Here is an 18,429-nt window from a genome sequence, read left to right as displayed (position 1 = left end):
AATTTAAGTTCCAAGGTCATAAGAAATAGGAGCAGGAATAGGCCATTTGACCCATCATGCCTGCTCAGCCATTGATAAGATCATAGCTGACCTGATTATCTCCTCAACTTCACATCCCTGTATGTTTCCCGCAACCTTTAACAGTATTGTCAATCAAATCTAACCCAGCCCTGAGTATATTCAATGGCCCACACTCCAAACGCTATATTTTTAAACTGTGCCCCCACGAGGAGAAACATCTTCCCGATATTTGCCTGCACCTCAGAATCTTACATGTTTCAGAAAGATCAACCCTCATTCTTCTAAACCGCAGTGAGCAATCTGCTCAATGTGTCCTCCTAAGACTTCATGCCAGGAATCAGTGTAGTGAACTTTCTCCATACTTATTCCAAAGCAGTTATATTCTTGCTGAAATAAGGAAGCCAAACTGCACACAGTACTCCAGATGCAATCTCACCAATGCTCCCTACAGGGAAATGGTAGAGACTTATCTCCCCAATACCAATTTGAACTTCTGCCCATATTTCGGAGGAATATAATTTTAAAAAGATCACCAGATACTAGCTACTTGCTTATCTAATTTTAGCTGTGAAAACTTACCAACTTCTGGAGACTGAAAGAAAAGACATATAAAGCACCCTTCTCAACCCCCTCTGGACCAAATTCCCTCTCTGTAGTGAATTCCCAAATTAGCACTCATCATCATGCACTCATGAATTATCACATTTTGCGCTCACACACACTCAAATTTATACCTCAACCCTTTAAATTTGACCTCACTTAAATTGAAAGTGTTTCTTTGTGATGCTGTCTCTCAAACCTAATGCCAAGTTAGAGGTTTACAGCATGGAAACAGGCCCTTTGGTCCAACTTGTCCATGCTGCCTTTTTTTTTTTAAAAACCCCTACGCTAATCCCAATTGCCTGCATTGGGTCCATATCCCTCTATATCTATCATACCCATGTAACTATCTAAATGCTTTTTAAAAGATAAAATTGTACGCACCTCTGCTACTACCTCTGGCAGCTTGTTCCTGACACTTACCATCCTCTGTGTGAAAAAATTGCCCCTCTGGACACTTTTCTATTTCTCCCCTCTCACCTTAAACCTATGCCCTCTAGTTTTAAACTCCCCCACCTTTGGGAAAAGGTATTGACTATCTACCTTGTCTATACCTCTCATCATTTTATAGACCTCTATAAGGTCACCCCTTAGCCTCCTACGCTCCAGGGAAAAAAGTCCCAGTCTATTCAGCCTCTCCTTATAACTCAATCCATCAAGTCCTGGTAGCATCCTCGTAAATCTTTTCTGGACTCTTTCTAGTTTAGTAATATCCTTTCTATAATAGGGTGACCAGAATTGCACACAGTATTCCAAGTGTGGCCTTACTGGTACCTTGTGCAACTTCAACAAGACGTCCCAACTCCTGCATTCAATATTCTGACCGATGAAACCAAGCATGCTGAACATCGTCTTCACCACTCTGTCCACCTGTGACTCCACTTTCAAGGAGCTATGAACATGTACCCCTAGATCTCTATTCTGTAACTCTCCCCAGTGCCCTACCATTAACTGAGTAAGTCCTGCCCTGGTTCAATCTACCAAAATGAGTCACTTCGCATTTGTCCAAATTAAACTCCATCTGCCATTCGTCAGCCCACTGGCCTAATTGATCAAGATCATGTTGCAATTGGAGATAACTTTCTTCACTGTCCACTGTGCCACCAATTTTGGTGTCATCTGCAAACTTACTAACCATGCCTCCTATATTCTCATCCAAATCATTATTATAAATGACAAATAACAGTGGACCCAGCACTGATCCCTGAGGCACACTGCTGATCACAGGCCTCCAGTTTGAAAAACAACTCTCTGCAACCACCTTGGGCTTCTGTCAAGAAGCCAATTTTGTATCCATTTAGATACCTCACCCTGGATCCCGTGAGATTTAACTCTATGCAACAACCTACCATACAGCACCTTCAATCATGTTTTGGCCCACATGATTGATGTCTCTTCGCTATCAGATTATGTCATTTTGATTTGAGGCATCAATAAATCCAGCAAAAAGGGGAAATATTGTTGATCCTAAAGGATTAACGACACGGAAATAATGTTGTGCATTTTCATCTTTTCAAAGATTGTTCTGAATGCAACCCACATAATTCAAATGAAAGGTTCCCTCTGCTGGTTGGAAGTGAACAGTATGAAATGAATTTGGATGGGCAAAGCCTTGCGCACAGCTAATACTGGTCCTTGGTTGGCAATCTTACTCAAAGAGCATGAGAGTAGATTGTTCTTAGAAATAAAAATAATACATTGCTGTGGGAGAATGTAATTTCTGAGGTGGGGCCAAAATACAGTATTGGGGTAGAGTAAGGAGTAGTAGCTAGTCAAGATTGATCACTGGAACTATTCTTTGTCTACTCATGAGGTTTCATATATTGCATTTCTGAACTTGGTTTTATTGACTGCTTTATTTAATTAAGATATGGAGTTGCCAGCATTGGACTGGAATAGGCACAGTAATCTCACAACACCAGGTCAACACGAGTCACATGTCACACTATCTATAACCCCCATGACTTGCCAGGGCTTGCAAAATCTCACTAACTATCCTAGCTGGAGACAAATAACACCTCTTTAACCTGTGCTTAACCCTCTCTTCACTCATGTTGTCTGCACCTGTAAAGAATTGATTACCTGTTAAGACTTGCATTCCAACAATTATCTTGTAACTGAGTTTGTGTCTATATATGCCTTGTTTGTGAAACAAATCCTGCATTCACCTGATGAAGGAGTGGTGCTCCGAAAGCTTGCACTACCAAATAAACCTATTAGACTTTATTCTGGTGTTATGAGACTACTTACTTGGATAATTAAGAAGGCCTTTTTTTTTAAAAAAAAAATCATCTATTTGCACCACTCTGGATCAAACATTGTATAAATAAGGCAGAGCCCTTTGTTAGTGACTTCACCTCAAAATGGGCCACAATATGGGCCTAATGCAAATACAGGATTCTGAAGTAAAGACAGAAAATGCTTCAAAAAAATTCAGTAAGCCTGGCAAGATCTTTGGAGAGAGAAAACGAGGGTAGGATTCTTTGTGGCCCAGTACCCGAGGGCACATCCAGTATTAGATCAAGGTTCACTTGCGAGGGATTGGGGGCTTGCTTCAGAAATAGACTTTTCAGTCAGACACAAAACAAATATATCTGCAATGAGTTTCTAATTTAGGATCAGCCTATGTAATTACCTTGTAACTGACTTCAATAGATGCCTGCACACAGCAATTAGACATTGTAGCACAGTGCAGTCAAAGTTATCCAACATAAAAGTAAAGAAGATATTGTGCGTAATGCTCCTGTCCTCCCAAAAAAGGCCCACATTTTTTTTTCAGTGGGAGATTTTCAGTGTTAGAATCACTACAGTGCAGAAGAGGCCATTTAGGCCATTGAGTCTGCACTGACTCTGACAGCAGCTTACCCAGGTTCTCTATCCACTCTAATCCCTCTAACCTACTCATCTTGAAACACAAAGGGACAAATTAGCAATTGGCTAGTCCACCTAAACAGCAGATATTTGGACTGTGGGAGGAAACTGGAGCATCTGGAGGAAACCCACACAGACACAGGGAGAATGTGCAAAATCCATACAGTCACCCAAGGCCTGAACATTGTGAGGTGGAGGTGCGTATGCCCCATTTGAAGCTCAGTTTTCCCTATCCTGCATATCAAGGTTCTACACCCCTCCTCCTCCTCCCCCCCACCCCCTCCCCCGGACATGACTGACGGCTATGACATTATTTGAACAGGTGCTTGAATGTGCTGCCTTCAGCCCAGGTGCTGAGATTCACATTTGCTGCACTCTAAGAATACACTAAACATCAGTGAATATTTATGCAGGAAATTAAATTATTTGCGGGGGGAGGTGAAGCTTTTCTCCTATTAACCGATCAGCGCTACAATTCTAACATACTTCTGAAGCTCATCTAGTTGCCCAATTCTTCTGGAGCTTTTTTGAAAAATTTCCACACTGTGAACAAGGGATTAAAGCAAGGAGAGCGATTAGTGCCACTTTGTGCTATTAGTCTAGAATGAATGGGCATCAGTGTTTAACTTTCCTGATTCCCTACATTGTCATTGAGAGGCTGATTGCATGTCTCAGCTGTGCCTTGCTCCTCATTTGGAATGCACAGTTCAGTTGGATGCCCTTTTAATCATGCCCCAGCCAGTGCACTTGCCCTCCAATCTGCCCTCAAGTCCGCACCAGAGCTTCTCCTCATTTTAATTTTGTACTGCACCATCGCTGTGGGTTGGAAGATGGTGATGAAATCTCATTGCTAGACCAGCTTGACCCCACTTTGTGTGAGCATGGGAATCCCTCCAATGTTCAGGTTTGCCTCCATCACAGACTTTCAATCCTCCCTCTATTATCATAGAAAACTAGAATCATAGAATCCCTACAGTGCAACTATGTTAAAATGATGTTACTGACCTGCTGGGGCAGGGAACACCCCATTGATGGCTAGACTACACAATCACAGTCTGGTTTTACAGTCACATAAAACCATTACTTGTCTATCTCACAATATTTTCCACTCCTGGCCACAATGATGCCCAGCAGGAACTCCAAACCTTTTTCTGGCATGTTTAGTGGCTATCAATTGGGAAGTGCTGCAACTTTGCACCCTTTGTATTTTTGAATATAAGTAAGTGTTTTGCCGAGACATTTGTCGAGGACGGCACGGTGACACAGTGGTTAGTACTGCCAGGGACCTCAGTTCAATTCCGGCCTCAGGTGTCTGTCTGTGTGGAGTTTGCACATTCTCCTTGTGTCTATGTGGGTTTCCTCCCACAGTCCAAAGATGTGTGGGTTAGGTGAACTGGCTATGATCAATTGCCCCTCAGTGTCTCAGGGTACGAATGTGATGGGCCAAATGGCCTCTTTGTGCCCAGTACGGATTCTATGATTGTTGAAGTGACACCACTAGAGGAGCAAGGCAACACTGACAGAAGTTTCGATTTCCAATTTTAACTGTGCACGTGCTAACACCAGAAATTGTTCTCCAAATTTATTCCTGAGTGACAGTGAGTGCGGATAGCTTCAGCATTATCCGAGATCCAGCCCAATATCCTTTCCTGTTTGTCAAGATATCAAATTTCCAAGAGAGCAGCGAGTTACATTCCTGGCTATAGATTTCAATCATAATTGAAGCTCAAGTTTTACATAGACATTGCAATGTGAAAGCCATTTGGCCCAATTTCATGTTGGTGTCTACTCAATATGAGCACAAGACATAACCCTCCTTCCTGCTGCCGTATTCCTTCATCTCCCTTTCTTTCCACCAACTATCTGACCTATTCCTAAACGTCGCCATGGTCCAATCATTAATTCTGGCAATGCACACAAAGCTACTCAAGCTTCCGTGGGAAAAAATTCCTCCTGTTCTCTGCCTTAATACTCCCCCTACCAATGAGAGAAGTGATAGGATGAAACCGTGTTTTATCCTGCTCGAGTTGGAGTTGTTTGAGCATGCTTTATAAAGGATTCCATTTGCGAACCACAAAGTACTAAGATTAATCATCTTGAATGGCCAAAAATATCTCTGGAAGTAATTAAAATGATCATAGGGTCCCATAGTACAGGAGAAGGCCCTTTGACCCATCAAACCTGCACCAAATACAATCCCACCCAGGCCCCATCTCCATTCCCCCGTGCATTTACCTTAACTAGTCCACCTGACACTAAGGGGCAATTTAGCGTGGCCAATCCATCTAACCCACATATCTTTGGACTGTGGGAGGAAACTGGAGCACCCAGAGGAAACATGTGCAAACTCCACGCAGACAGTGACACAAGCTGGGATTCGAACCCTGGTCCCTGGCACTGTTAGACAGCAGTGCTAATCACTGTGCCATCCTTCCACTGTGCCGCCCTTATGTCCATCCATTCCACAAAGCCTTAAAAAGATTTAAATCTGCAATGTATAATATGTAAAAGCTCAGCAATTATATTAATATTTAATTAAAAAGACAGAAAAACAGATCATGGACTTACTTGTTGATTTTAACTCAAGCTTTGTAAAGATGGCGAATCAGATTTGATTGCTACCTGGCTTTAACCGCTTTGCACTCAGTGTGACACTGAAAAATATAAACCAGCATAATAGTAATGTGACACTCTCTTCAAATCCATGCAAGTGTGGTATCTGCTAGATATTTAAGTTAACAATTAAGCAAATAGTGGGGGATGGTTTTAAGTAACAATCTTCCCTGAAAAACACATTAAGTTATATTTGTTTCCAGAAGTCTTTAACTTAGAGTGTTGCTGCTTATGTCAACTATGCCATTTAATGTTTATTTAGTTTCTGAAACACTGCCAGCGAAACAGCTTTCACAATCTGGAGATTACTGCTTCAGTTATCTGCACCAATTAAAATTACTGCCTCTTATCTTTCACCTCTAGTTCTTCTTGCCCCAGTGATTGTTGAAACAGCATTCATTGGCTCGAGTGTGGCTTTGTTACATTTTAATGTGCTCCAGTTACTTTCAACTGGCAGCAAAGGAGCCACATACAAGGAGGCAACATGGAATGGTTCCAGCTGTGATCTATTGTAATATCAATTGCTGCTGGAGGGTTATCAACTCGGTGAAGGGCGTAGTTTGGTCCACCTGAAACTTGCTGATCTTCCAACTGAAAGATTTGTCCTCGGTTGAGTGTTGCAGACTGGCGCATTCCAAGGTCCAGGACTACATGCTGAGGGACATGTTCAAGCTTGGGGCAGCTGCCGCAAAGGCACAATGGGGAAAGGCCACCATGTAAAGCCTTTCAACTGAGAGTCCGGTAACTGCAGAATACCCTTGGCCTGCATAACTATGTGTGAAACTGAAAAATAATAGCACACAGTAAAATCTGAGGCATGTATAGAGTTTTAAGTAATAAAATGTAATGAATGTAATGTCATAAGAACATAAGAAATAGGAGCAGGAGTAGGCCATCTAGCCCTTCGAGCCTGCCCCGCCATTCAAAAAGATCATGGCGGATCTGCTGTGGCTCAGTTCCACATTCCCACCCCCTCCCCATAACCCTTAATCCCCTCTCTTATCAAAAACCCATCAACCCGCGTCTTAAAAATATTTAGCGAGGTAGCCTCCACCACTTCAACGGGCAGAGAATTCCAGAGATTCACTGCCCTTTCAGTGAAGAAGTTCCTCCTCAACTCCATTCTAAACCACCCCCCCTTTATCTTGAGGCTGTGCCCCCAGTCCTACTATCCTTTGAGCGGGAAGAGTCTCTCCACCTCTATCCTATCCATCCCATTCATCATCTTATATGTCTCAATGAGATCTCCCCTCATTCTTCTAAACTCTAACGAGTACAAGCCTAATTTATTCAGCCTCTCCTCAAAGCTCAACCCCCTCAACTCCGGCATCAGCCTAGTAAACCTCCTCTGCACTCCATCCAAGGCCAAAATATCCTTGCGTAAGTATGGCGCCCAAAACTGCACACAGTACTCCAGCTGCAGCCTCACCACTGCCCTATACAGCCGCAGCAAGACCTCCCTACTTTTATATTCAATCCCCTTCGCTATGGAGGCCAGCATCCCATTCGCCTTCCTGACCACCTGCTGCACCTGCAAGCTGGGTTTTTGCGACTCATGCACAAGGACCCCGAGGTCCCTCTGCACTGTCGCCTGCTGCAGTTTTTCGCCACGTAAGTAATAATCCTTCCTACCATTATTCCTACCAAAGTGGACCACCTCGCACTTGCCAACATTAAATTCCATTTGCCATTTCCTGGCCCATTCGCCCAGCCTATCTAGATCCTTCTGCAGACTCTCCACACCCTCCGCACAATTTACCGTTCCACCAATCTTGGTGTCATCAGCAAATTTCGACACCCTACACTCGGTTCCCTCCTCCAGATCATCTATATAAATGGTAAATAGCTGAGGCCCCAGCACCGACCCCTGGGGCACTCCACTAGTCACCATCCGCCAATCCGAATAGCACCCGTTGACCCCCACTCTCTGCTTCCTATTTGACAACCAATCCTCTATCCACGCTAACACCCTACCCCCAACTCCCTGTCCCCTGACCTTCTGCAATAACCTCTTGAGGTACCTTGTCAAACGCCTTCTGAAAATCAAGACCACATCCACCTGCTCTCCTCTATCCACCGCCCTAGACACATCCTCATAGAACTCCAGTAAATTTGTCAGACACGACTTCCCTTTAACGAAACTGTGCTGCGTCTGCTCTATCAAGCAATTCCTCTCAAGATGCCTCGCTATTTCCTCCTTGATGACGGATTCTAACATTTTACCTACAACAGACGTTAAACTAACCGGCCTATAATTCCCTGCCTTTTGCCTGGCACCCTTCTTAAACAACGACGTAACCTTAGCCATTTTCCAATCTTCCAGCACTTCCCCGGAATCCAGCAACGTCTGGAAAATAACCACCAAGGCATCCACTATCACCTCCACCATTTCTTTCAGAATCCAACTGAAAGATTTGTCCTCGGTTGAGTGTTGCAGACTGGCGCATTCCAAGGTCCAGGACTACATGCTGAGGGACATGTTCAAGCTTGGGGCAGCTGCCGCAAAGGCACAATGGGGAAAGGCCACCATGTAAAGCCTTTCAACCGAGGGTCTGGTAACTGCAGAATACCCTTGGCCTGCATAACTATGTGTGAAACTGAAAAATAATAGCACACAGTAAAATCTGAGGCATGTATAGAGTTTTAAGTAATAAAATGTAATGAATGTAATGTCATGTAAATAAGCAAAGTATTGTACTGGAAAAATGATTTTTTTTTTACACTGATTTTTGGATTTGTCATTTTGCAATAGTTTGAGAGTTTTTTTGTGAATAAAGTATATTTTTGAAAAAAAAAACTGTAGAACAGGAGAAAAACAATGATACATGGGGGATAAAATCGACATAGTATGAAGAAAGAGTTACAAATGTACGAGCCATGAACAGTTTCAGGATGAATTAATAAAAGATTTAGACCCCGCTCACCCCGTATGGTGACAGGGCAGCAGAGTGGTTAGCACTGCTGCCTCACAGTGTCAGAGACCCAAGTTCAATTCCGTGTTTGGGTGACGGTGCAGAATCCGCATGTTCTCCTGTGTCTGAGTGGCTTTCATCCCGGTGCTCTGATTTCCTCCCACAGTCCGAATGATGTGGTCCATTGCAATGGCCATGCTAAATTCTCCCTCAGTGTACCCAAACAGGTGCCGACTGTGGGATTTTCACAGTAACTTCATTATAGTGTTAATGTAAGCCTACTTGTGACATTAATAAATAAAATGTAAAAAGATTTCTCCTGCTCTTTGTCCCTTAGGTACTAGTTTATAAATTTTCAAAGAACGTTAAGCACTTGAAAACACCAGCTAATGCTGAAAATACTCAAGTCAGATAACATCTGTGAAGAGAGAAACAGAGTTAACACCATCTTAACTGGGAGAAGTTAGAAAGGTAATGGATTTTAAGCAAGTAAAAAGTGGACAGTGTTTTTTTTTATCATTTATTTCTTCCCAGGATGTGGGTGTTGTTGGCAAGGTCAATATTTAGTGCATGTCCCTTTGTGAAGGTGGTGGTGAGCTGGAACTGCTACAGCTAATCAGTTGTTAGCACATACACAGCACTGATAGGAAGTGAGCTTTACTAACAGTGAAAGAACGGAGATATAGTTCCAAGTCAACATGGTGTGTGACTTGGAAAGAAACTTAAGGTGCTGGTGTTCCCATGCATCTGCTGCCCTTGTCCTTCTGTGGTAGATTGTGTGTGTTTGGAACGTGTTGTCAAAGGAGTGCTGGGAAGTTGCTGCTGTATGTCTTGTAGATAGTACACTCTGCTGCCACTGTGCGCCAGAGAGCTGGATCTTATTGGGTGGGGTGGGGGGTTAGAGGGGAGATAGTATGTTACATGAGTCAGCCAGCAGCTGGCATACTGGAAAGAAGACCCACCATGACACCCAACCATTCCCCCACAACCACACACGGTCATACCACACTGCCAGCAGGCTAAACAGGCCAACGGTGGTGCTTCAGCACCTCAGAGGGATATCTCACCCAATCAGATTAGCCAACATCTCTGGTAATTGCTGCAATACCAGAACTGAGGCTAGTGGTCTCTTGTGGAACTGCAAGCAAACCCATGAAGAAAGCAGCCGTGATGCCAGATACAGGTAAGTTGGGGGTCTTAGACAGGGATAGTTGGGGCAGCTGAAGGAGAGGGGGTTGAGGAGGAGGGGGGGCACAGGATGTGTTTTGAAGACCAGTCAGGAAAGAAGACGGTGGAGGGGGGGGCTAACATCCTAGGGGAGCTTCCAAACATGTGCAAAAGAGCACGCCCTGAATGCTACCTATTTCCTACCTTGTAGCCTGCTCACTTCCACTCATTGGCCATTGCCAGGCATTTTATGGCTCGGGCAGCTTATTATCTGGATTAATTGACTTAGTAACAAACTCAATTGTTCCTTAGTTATTAATTTGGATGGGCTGTCAATTTTGGCACCCACTTATGATATTTTGAGGGACAAAGCACGGTTTGGTTGGAAGGTAGTGGATGTGCTACATGTCAGATTTTACATGCACCCACCACCACCACTGAAACATGCCTAACTTGGGGGACAGGACTGGGGGGGTGGGGGGGTGGTGGTGGCGGCAGTGGGGGTCGCAGTCTTATAACATTCAACCCAAAATCGTTTTCTCGGGGCATCAAGCTGTGACATTTAAGGGAATCTTGGATGATGTGAAAGAACATGAAGGTACAGTATCACTGGACAGGAATGAGTGACCTCTGTCCACTCAGGTGACTCAGGCTAATTTTAACCCTTCCACCCACACAGTTGAACTTGGTGGGTTAAAACTGAAAATTTCAGGCAGAATTTTACCCATCACTAGGAAGTGGGAATGGAGATATGGAGTCAGTAAAAATTCTTGGTGGACTTATAATTAGCCAGCGTGGCACTGAGGTATCCATCCCCAATTCCCAGCTTTCACCCCTGGTTTGTTAGCAGCAGTTAGGGTTAGGGTTGGTTGAAAGAGTGGTAAAATTCATTTTACATCCTAGTGTAAAGAAACAAGGTGGCTGAGAGCAAGATGCCCAGTGACTTAGGCTGGGCATGTTGGCATCACTGTAAACCAGATTCCACACTTATTGCCTGATGGTTAATTACCACCCACTTGGATATATTTCTACATCAAAATGTATTGCTTTTAAATTCCATTGTCAAGTACAGAAATGTAAACAATTGGAAACATTTTCCATGGCAGAGTTGATATCAATTACTTTTTTATATGCGTGCTGCAGCACACCAACAGAATGCTCTATCCTGCATTGGGAAGGCTGCAGTACAATTCTGACACACACTACCCTAATCCAGCATTCACGCTCCAATTATTGATGTTCCCTGCAAACTCAGTCAAGCAATTCCAGTAATGGTCAGATAGGAATCATGTGCACTAGTGCATTCACACTCTAACAACACAATTTAAACAGTTTACTCACTCACCTGTAAGTGTTCCCAACATTGCTACAGTGTCACCCAGTAAGTAACATGTTGACTACTACTGGCAGCTATTCTCAAGTATCATGGCATTTGCACATTCTTTTGACTGCCTGGCCCCACTCAATCCTATTGAGTTTTAAACAAATAACATGATCAATATGGTTCACAAATACTCTTTTCCTCTTCGGGACATAATGTGTCATTTTATACTTTGTTTTATTCTTCAGAATCTCAGTGCCAATTTTCTTTCTCACTTTGTTTAACCTAGTTTTCAAATTGTTGATCACCCCAGGTATAGAGATAACAGAGCGAGATAAGAGCAAGGAACATTTAAGGGAGAGAGAAAGATAATAAAAGGGAAGTCAGAACAAAAAAAGTGAGCCATTTTAACAGTGAAGAAGACCATGGTGGTTCTTCAGAAGGAATGCAACTAATGAAAATACAACAAAACTTACCCCAACTTGTAAATCAAAGAAAGGGTTTAATAAAGAAACATCATTACTCCAAACTTGGGGCATCACCCTGGGCCAATCCAAGCTCCCCACAATGCTACATAGTTCCTTATTTATAGTGAATCAGCTGGTCAGCTGACTATTATATCACTCTGTCATTGGTTCCATGGTTTACTGGGTCAGCTGACCCTTATATCCCATTCCCATTGGTCACGTTACATCCAATACAAAGTTGTCACTGGTTACATTCTAACACATGGAACAGAAATGACAGATGAGGTAAAAACTCAAAGATAAATGGACAGGAGAGGAAAGAAATGGAGAAATAATTGAGGAAGAGAGTGGTAGTAAATAAATGCAGGTGCCTTAATCATAAGTTTAAGTTTGTTTATTTATTTATTAGTCACAAGTAGGCTTACATTAACACTACAATGATGTTACTGTGAAAATCTGCCACACTCAGGCACCTGCTTGGGTAGACTGAGGGAGAATTTAACATGGCCAATCTACCTAACCAGCACAACTTTGGACTGTGGGAGGAAACTGGAGCACCTGGAAGAAACCCACGTAGACACAGGGAGAACATGCAAACTCCATAGAGACAGTAACCCAAGCCGGGAATCGAATGCAGGTCCCTGGCGCTGTGAGGGAGCAGCGCTAACCACTGTGCCGCCCTCTTCAGACATGGAAGAGATCATGAACTGTTTAAATCAAACCTACTTGTCTGCTTATTTAAAGAAAATGGAATGTGAATAGATTCCTCCATCCTTCACTCTAGTCTGCTGAATGACTGCCAAATCTCTGCCTGACTTTCTGTTCGCCATCTGTTGTTGCATCTCCGGCATTGAGTTGGCAGCAAGTCTCAGAGACCCATCATCTGACTAAGCGAGAAGGTGGCTGGTCTCCAGCAGCCCTCCAGTGACCTCATAGAGTCATAGAGGTTAATAGCATGAAGACCTGTGCTGTCTCTGCCTCTGAATGCTGCAGGGACTATGCCCCACTGTTGTGTATCTCTGCACTGGTTGAGGGTGCTGATGAGCATTATGGTGGTTCTTTATCAGCTGCCTCAGTCAACATGGTCTGGGGTCTGGGATCTGGGACTGGTGTTAGCCAGCATTATGGGCCTCGATCTGTTGATTCCTGTAGGAAAGAGTAGAGGGTGTTAGTTCTGAGCATATGGTTTACAAGATTGCATGTTACATACTGTGATTGCCAGGATTTGATGGAGAGATCGAGCAGTGGTCTGACGAGGTTGCTGAGGCACTCTGATCTCCCTTTCTCCACAGGAAAGATTCCTGTCCTTCCAAATGATCTTGGCAGCAGCTTCCTCAAATTCCATGAGGGCAATTATAGACCATCCCTCCCCCTGGCTGCGATCTATCCCATCTGTTGTGGGGAAGTTTGCTCTAGATGAAGACAAGTGAAAGGAATATGATGAGAAGGGATGGAGCAGAGGTTGGGAAACTTGCATGTCCTCTATGTGTTGGGAGCTCTTCCCAGTGTGGGCTGAGGATGGAGGTGAGCAAGATGATAGATGAAATGTTGGTTGTGCGAAAGTTTCTGTGGGAGAATCAGTAGTGAGCTATGTCACCCATTAATGGTGCTGTGAGATCCCAGGAGAGAGTAGCATTTTGAGTACATGATGCCATGTTGAGAATGCAATATTGGAGGGACTTATCTGGCACAACAGATAGGGCACAGTGGTTACCACTGCTACCTCACAGTACCAGGGATCCGAGTTTGATTACTGGCTTTGGTCACTGTCTATGCGTAGTCTGCACGATCTCCCCATGTCTACATGGGTTTCCTCCGGGTGCTCCGGTTTCCTCCCACAGTCCAAAAGACGTGCTGGTTAGATGTTTTGGCCATGCTAAATTCTCCCTTCGTGTGCCCGAACAGGCACCAGAGTGAGGCGACTAGGGGATTTTCACAGTAACTTCATTACAATGTTAATGTAAGCCTACTTGTGACACTAATAAGTACACTTAAAATAAAAAAACTTAAAACAGATGAGATCATTCATCCTTTTCCTGTACATTCAAGTGAATCATTATCTCTCTCTTTGTTTTATTTTGTTTTAAGTTATTCTTAGCTGTAAAATTATGTTCTTTCCTATCTCCTTCTTGCGATGACCGTGCCCCAGGTCTGAATAAACAATACTTCTTACTTGACCTAGAAGAGCGTTTGCTGTGACTCGCTTTAAAATTGACCCCACAAACAGAGGGTTTGTGGAAACATACTGCAGCCTATTTCAGAAAAATAAAACACCTCTGCTTATGGTTAGACAGAGAGAAAAATAAAAGAGTCCAGTTTGCCTCTCACTGGCCATAACAGAAGGAAGAGATTATTAAAGTAGGGTAGAGAGAAACAAAATTCCATAAACATAGAGGGGAGTGGGAGGTGAGAAGGATATGTATATTAAGCATTCGGGGTGGGTTGTAGAAAACATTGTGTTCACTCAACTTCTTGCCAAAACATGAGTGCAAAGTTGGAAAAAATAGCACCTGAAAGCATCTGTTTTAAAACATAAGTGCAAAGTTGGAATAGATAACACCTGAAAGTATCTATTTTAAGGGACTTTTGGTGAAAGTACTATGTAGAGGGTAGAGCAACACCAGTGGGACCAGTCCCTGTCAGGCTCCACAGGGTGGCACGGCAGCACAACGATTAGCACTGCTGCTTCACAGCTCCAGGGTCCTGGGTTCGATTCCCGGCTCGGGTCACTGTCTGTGTGGAGTTTGCACATTCTCCTTGTGTCTGTGTGGGTTTCCTCCGGATACTCCGGTTTCCTCCCACAGTCCAAAGATGTGCGGGTTAGGTTGATTGGCCATGCTAAGAAATTGTCCCTTAGTGTCCAGGGATGTGTATGTTAGAGGGATTAGTGGGTATAATATGTAGGGATATCGGAGGTAGGGTCTGGGTGGGATTGTGTTCGATACAGACTCGATGGGCCGAAGGGCCTCTTTCTGCATTGTAGGGTTCTCTATGAAGGATGGTGCTGAGCAGAGGCCAGGTACTTCCTTACAAGCAGAAGGTGACAGATAGCATTTCCTTGTTATTCTTTGCCTTCTGGCAGCCAGTTGAAGTTGGTTACCACCTGTCTGACCTGCAGTAGGGTCAGGTAGTATGGAACAAGTGACAAAAGGGAGAGTAAAAGCAACACCCAGGAGTACATGCTCTTCATTGTTCTGCCAGAACCGGGGGTTTGAGGGTTGGAGGAATGACAGGAAGATCGGGAAGGAGTTCAGACCTCAGATTCTCCCATCTCCTGGATGTGGAGATTGGGGCAGGTCCTCTGAGTGGCAGTTTCACGTTGCAGATCTCAAATCTTGGCTGCTGGTTTCAGCGGATATAATGAGTGAAACCACTCTGCAGTGCCGGTGTGTATTAAAGAGGAAGCAATTCAGCCCTATCACTTCAGAAAAAACTGTTTGGAATTTTACAAACCTTTGTAAAATCTCCTCTTAGTCATTTTTATTCCAGGGGAACAAAAACAGAAAATGCTGGAAAATCTCAGCAGGTCTGACAGCATCACAGATGTTGTCAGACTTGCTGAGATTTTCCAGCATTTTCTGTTCTTGTTTCAGATTACAGCATCTGCAGTATATTATTTCTTTTATTTTGTTCCAGAGGAGTTAGCTTCAGAATGAGGACAGCCTCAAACGGGATTCCAGGCTCATGTCACACTATCTGCAACCCTTCCCCATGAGACATGAGCCCAGGATCCCAGCTGAGGCCATCCTCATGAGTGTGGAACTTGGCTATCAGTTTCTGCTCGGCGATTCTGTGTTGTCTTGTGTCATGGAGGCTACCTTGGAGAACACTTGCCTGAGGATCAGAGGTTGGACGCCCTTGACTGCTGAGGTGTTCCCTGACTGGAAGGGAACGCTCCTGCCTGGTGATTGTTGAGTGGTAATTGTAAATTGAGTTTGTGTCTGTGAACACATATCCTCACTCACCTGATGAAGGAGCGAGACTCCAAAAGCTTGTGCTGCCAAATGTTGAACTTTAATCTGGTGTTGTGAGACTTCTTACTAAGATATTCTGGCCAGAAAGTCAGTGCAGACTCAATGGGCCAAATGGCCTCTTCAGCACTTGTAGGGATTCTATGATTCTAAGTAGCTGCAGAGATGGAGCAGTTCTGCCTTTTTACATCAAAGGAGTTGACCAAGGGACCAATAACAAGGCATGACAGCTGATGCCTGGAAACATTAGGTGGACAGATAAGTGAGTAATCAGTGAGTTTTTTTCTCTTTGGGCATGTCATTTCCAGTCCCAGTCATGCCGAGCATATTGTGCACAAGACATGGCCATAACATCCCAGGTCTCAGTCCATGTGTTTGTGGCATCACAATGGTGATCTGTTTCCCTGTCCAAGTTTAAGTTTTGAGTTTATTTAAGTTTACTTTATTAGTGTCACATTAACACTGCAACGAAGTTACTGTGTAAATCCCCTAGTCACCACACTCTGGCACCTGTTCGGGTGCACTGATGGAGAATTTAGCACAGCCAATGCACTTAACCAGCACGTCTTTCGGACCATGGGAGGAAACCAGAGCACCCGGAGGAAACCCACGCAGACATGGGAGAACGTGTAAACTCTGCACAGATAGTGACCCAATCGAATCCGAATCCCCAGTGCTTTGAGGCAGCAGTGCTAACCACAGTGCCACCATACCGGGGGAGAGAAGTATGTAGGGAAAGAGTGTATGGCAGTCAAAAAGGAAAAGGCAGGTAGAGTAGGAGTCCCATGAGAGCATCCTACTGTCCAACAAATATGTTGTTCTGAATACTGATGAGAGTGCTGGATCATATGGGGAGTGCAGCTGGAGCTTAGGCCATGGCACCAAGGATGGCTCAGCTGTTCAGGGGGCAAGGAAGACTGGAAGAACAATAGTGATAGGCGTCTTAATTATTGGGGAGCAGATAAGTAATTCTGTGGCCAGCCAATGTGAGTACAGGATGGCGTATGCCTCTCTGATGCCAGGATCAAGGGGATCACTGAGTGCCTACAGAACAACCTGAGGAGTGAGGGTATACAGCCATTGGTCATGTTCAACATTGGTATGAATGACTTTGGCAGAAAGTGAGATGTGATACTGCAAACAGAATTTAGAGAGCTGGGAAGGAAATTAGCAAACTGGTCCTCAAAAGCAGTTGTGCCTGGATCACTTCCAGTGCCATGCGCAAGTGAGGACAGAAATTGGTAACGAATGCATGGCTGGAAAGATGGTGCAGGAGGGAGGGCTTTTTATTCTAGGGACATTGGGACCAGCTCTCATGGAGGTGGGGCCTGTACCTAAATAGGGCCAGGACTGAACTCATTGCAGGGTGTTTTACTAGTGTAATTGGCAAAGGTTTAAACTAACTTGGCAGGAGTGTGGGAACTAGGAAAATTTCAAACTGCCTTCCTGTTAAAGAAGAAGGGCCTATGATTGAAAACTCCCTCCACAATATTTGAAGCAGCTAAGCTGATTAGACTTTGAGATGTCTGATATCAGTTGAGCTTACGCTCCTGCTGCTGCTCCTAAATGCTGGCGTGGCATTTTCCTGAAAGTCTCTGAAGTATATTTATCTCCTTTGTGAAGATAACAAGAAATCTAAAATTAACATTGAGCACTGGACGACACCAAGATGAGTATTTTTTGTTCTTCTTGCTTGAAGTCCTGCTGAATTTTAAATTATATGGAATTTAAGAATATTTAAGATAGAGACTTAAAGGCCGGGTTTTGGAATTTTTTTTATTTGCTACGATCAAAGAAACCTTTGAAGGATTTTCAGAAAAATAAAACCTGGTGTGTTTATAATTGACAGGTTGATGAGACTATAAAGTTGAAGCTGTTGCTGAATGAAGACCTTTTATAAATAACAGTAGAGGGGATATTTGAAGATTCTAATTGATAATTCTCAAAGGAATAGTGCTTGTCAGCTTTTCCTAGTTAACATATAAAACTTTGAGCACTAAATGTGCTGGATAACGTTCTGGCACTCTTTACACCTCTCACATATTCCCCTTGATGTTCTTTTCCATTTCAATTATATAGTTGGCATGTAGGGAAAAGCAACATTCCTCAGTAATGAAACTCTAGCAGGAAGCAAACTGATAATTGAGACACTAATTTTCAACATAAAAATTTCTGCTCCTCATTAACCAAAATTTATCATACTTTCGAAACGAGGTAACATTTCAGTCCAATTGTTTATAATTCCAAATGCAGCTAATTAGCAATTCAAAGAAACCAAGCCCAGAAAAGGAAAGAGTTATCTCAGAACTATAAAGTGCCTCCAGGGACAAGTTACAGAAGTACTTTTTTAATTTCTCCATCTGGAAATAAAGCTGTAAATCTTCATAATTTCCCCAGGTATAATTGACCAGGTTTGTATTGAATCACCAATTCTGTTTATTTCTGGATCACATCCCTTCCCACTATTTTGTCATCTGCAAACCTGG

This window comes from Carcharhinus amblyrhynchos, chromosome 13 (genome assembly GCF_965287045.1).
Source record: "Carcharhinus amblyrhynchos chromosome 13, sCarAmb.v2.hapA, whole genome shotgun sequence".
NCBI classification, from domain to species: domain Eukaryota; kingdom Metazoa; phylum Chordata; class Chondrichthyes; order Carcharhiniformes; family Carcharhinidae; genus Carcharhinus; species Carcharhinus amblyrhynchos.
The sequence above is the reverse complement of the archived record's forward strand: the minus strand, read 5'-3'. Positions refer to the sequence as shown.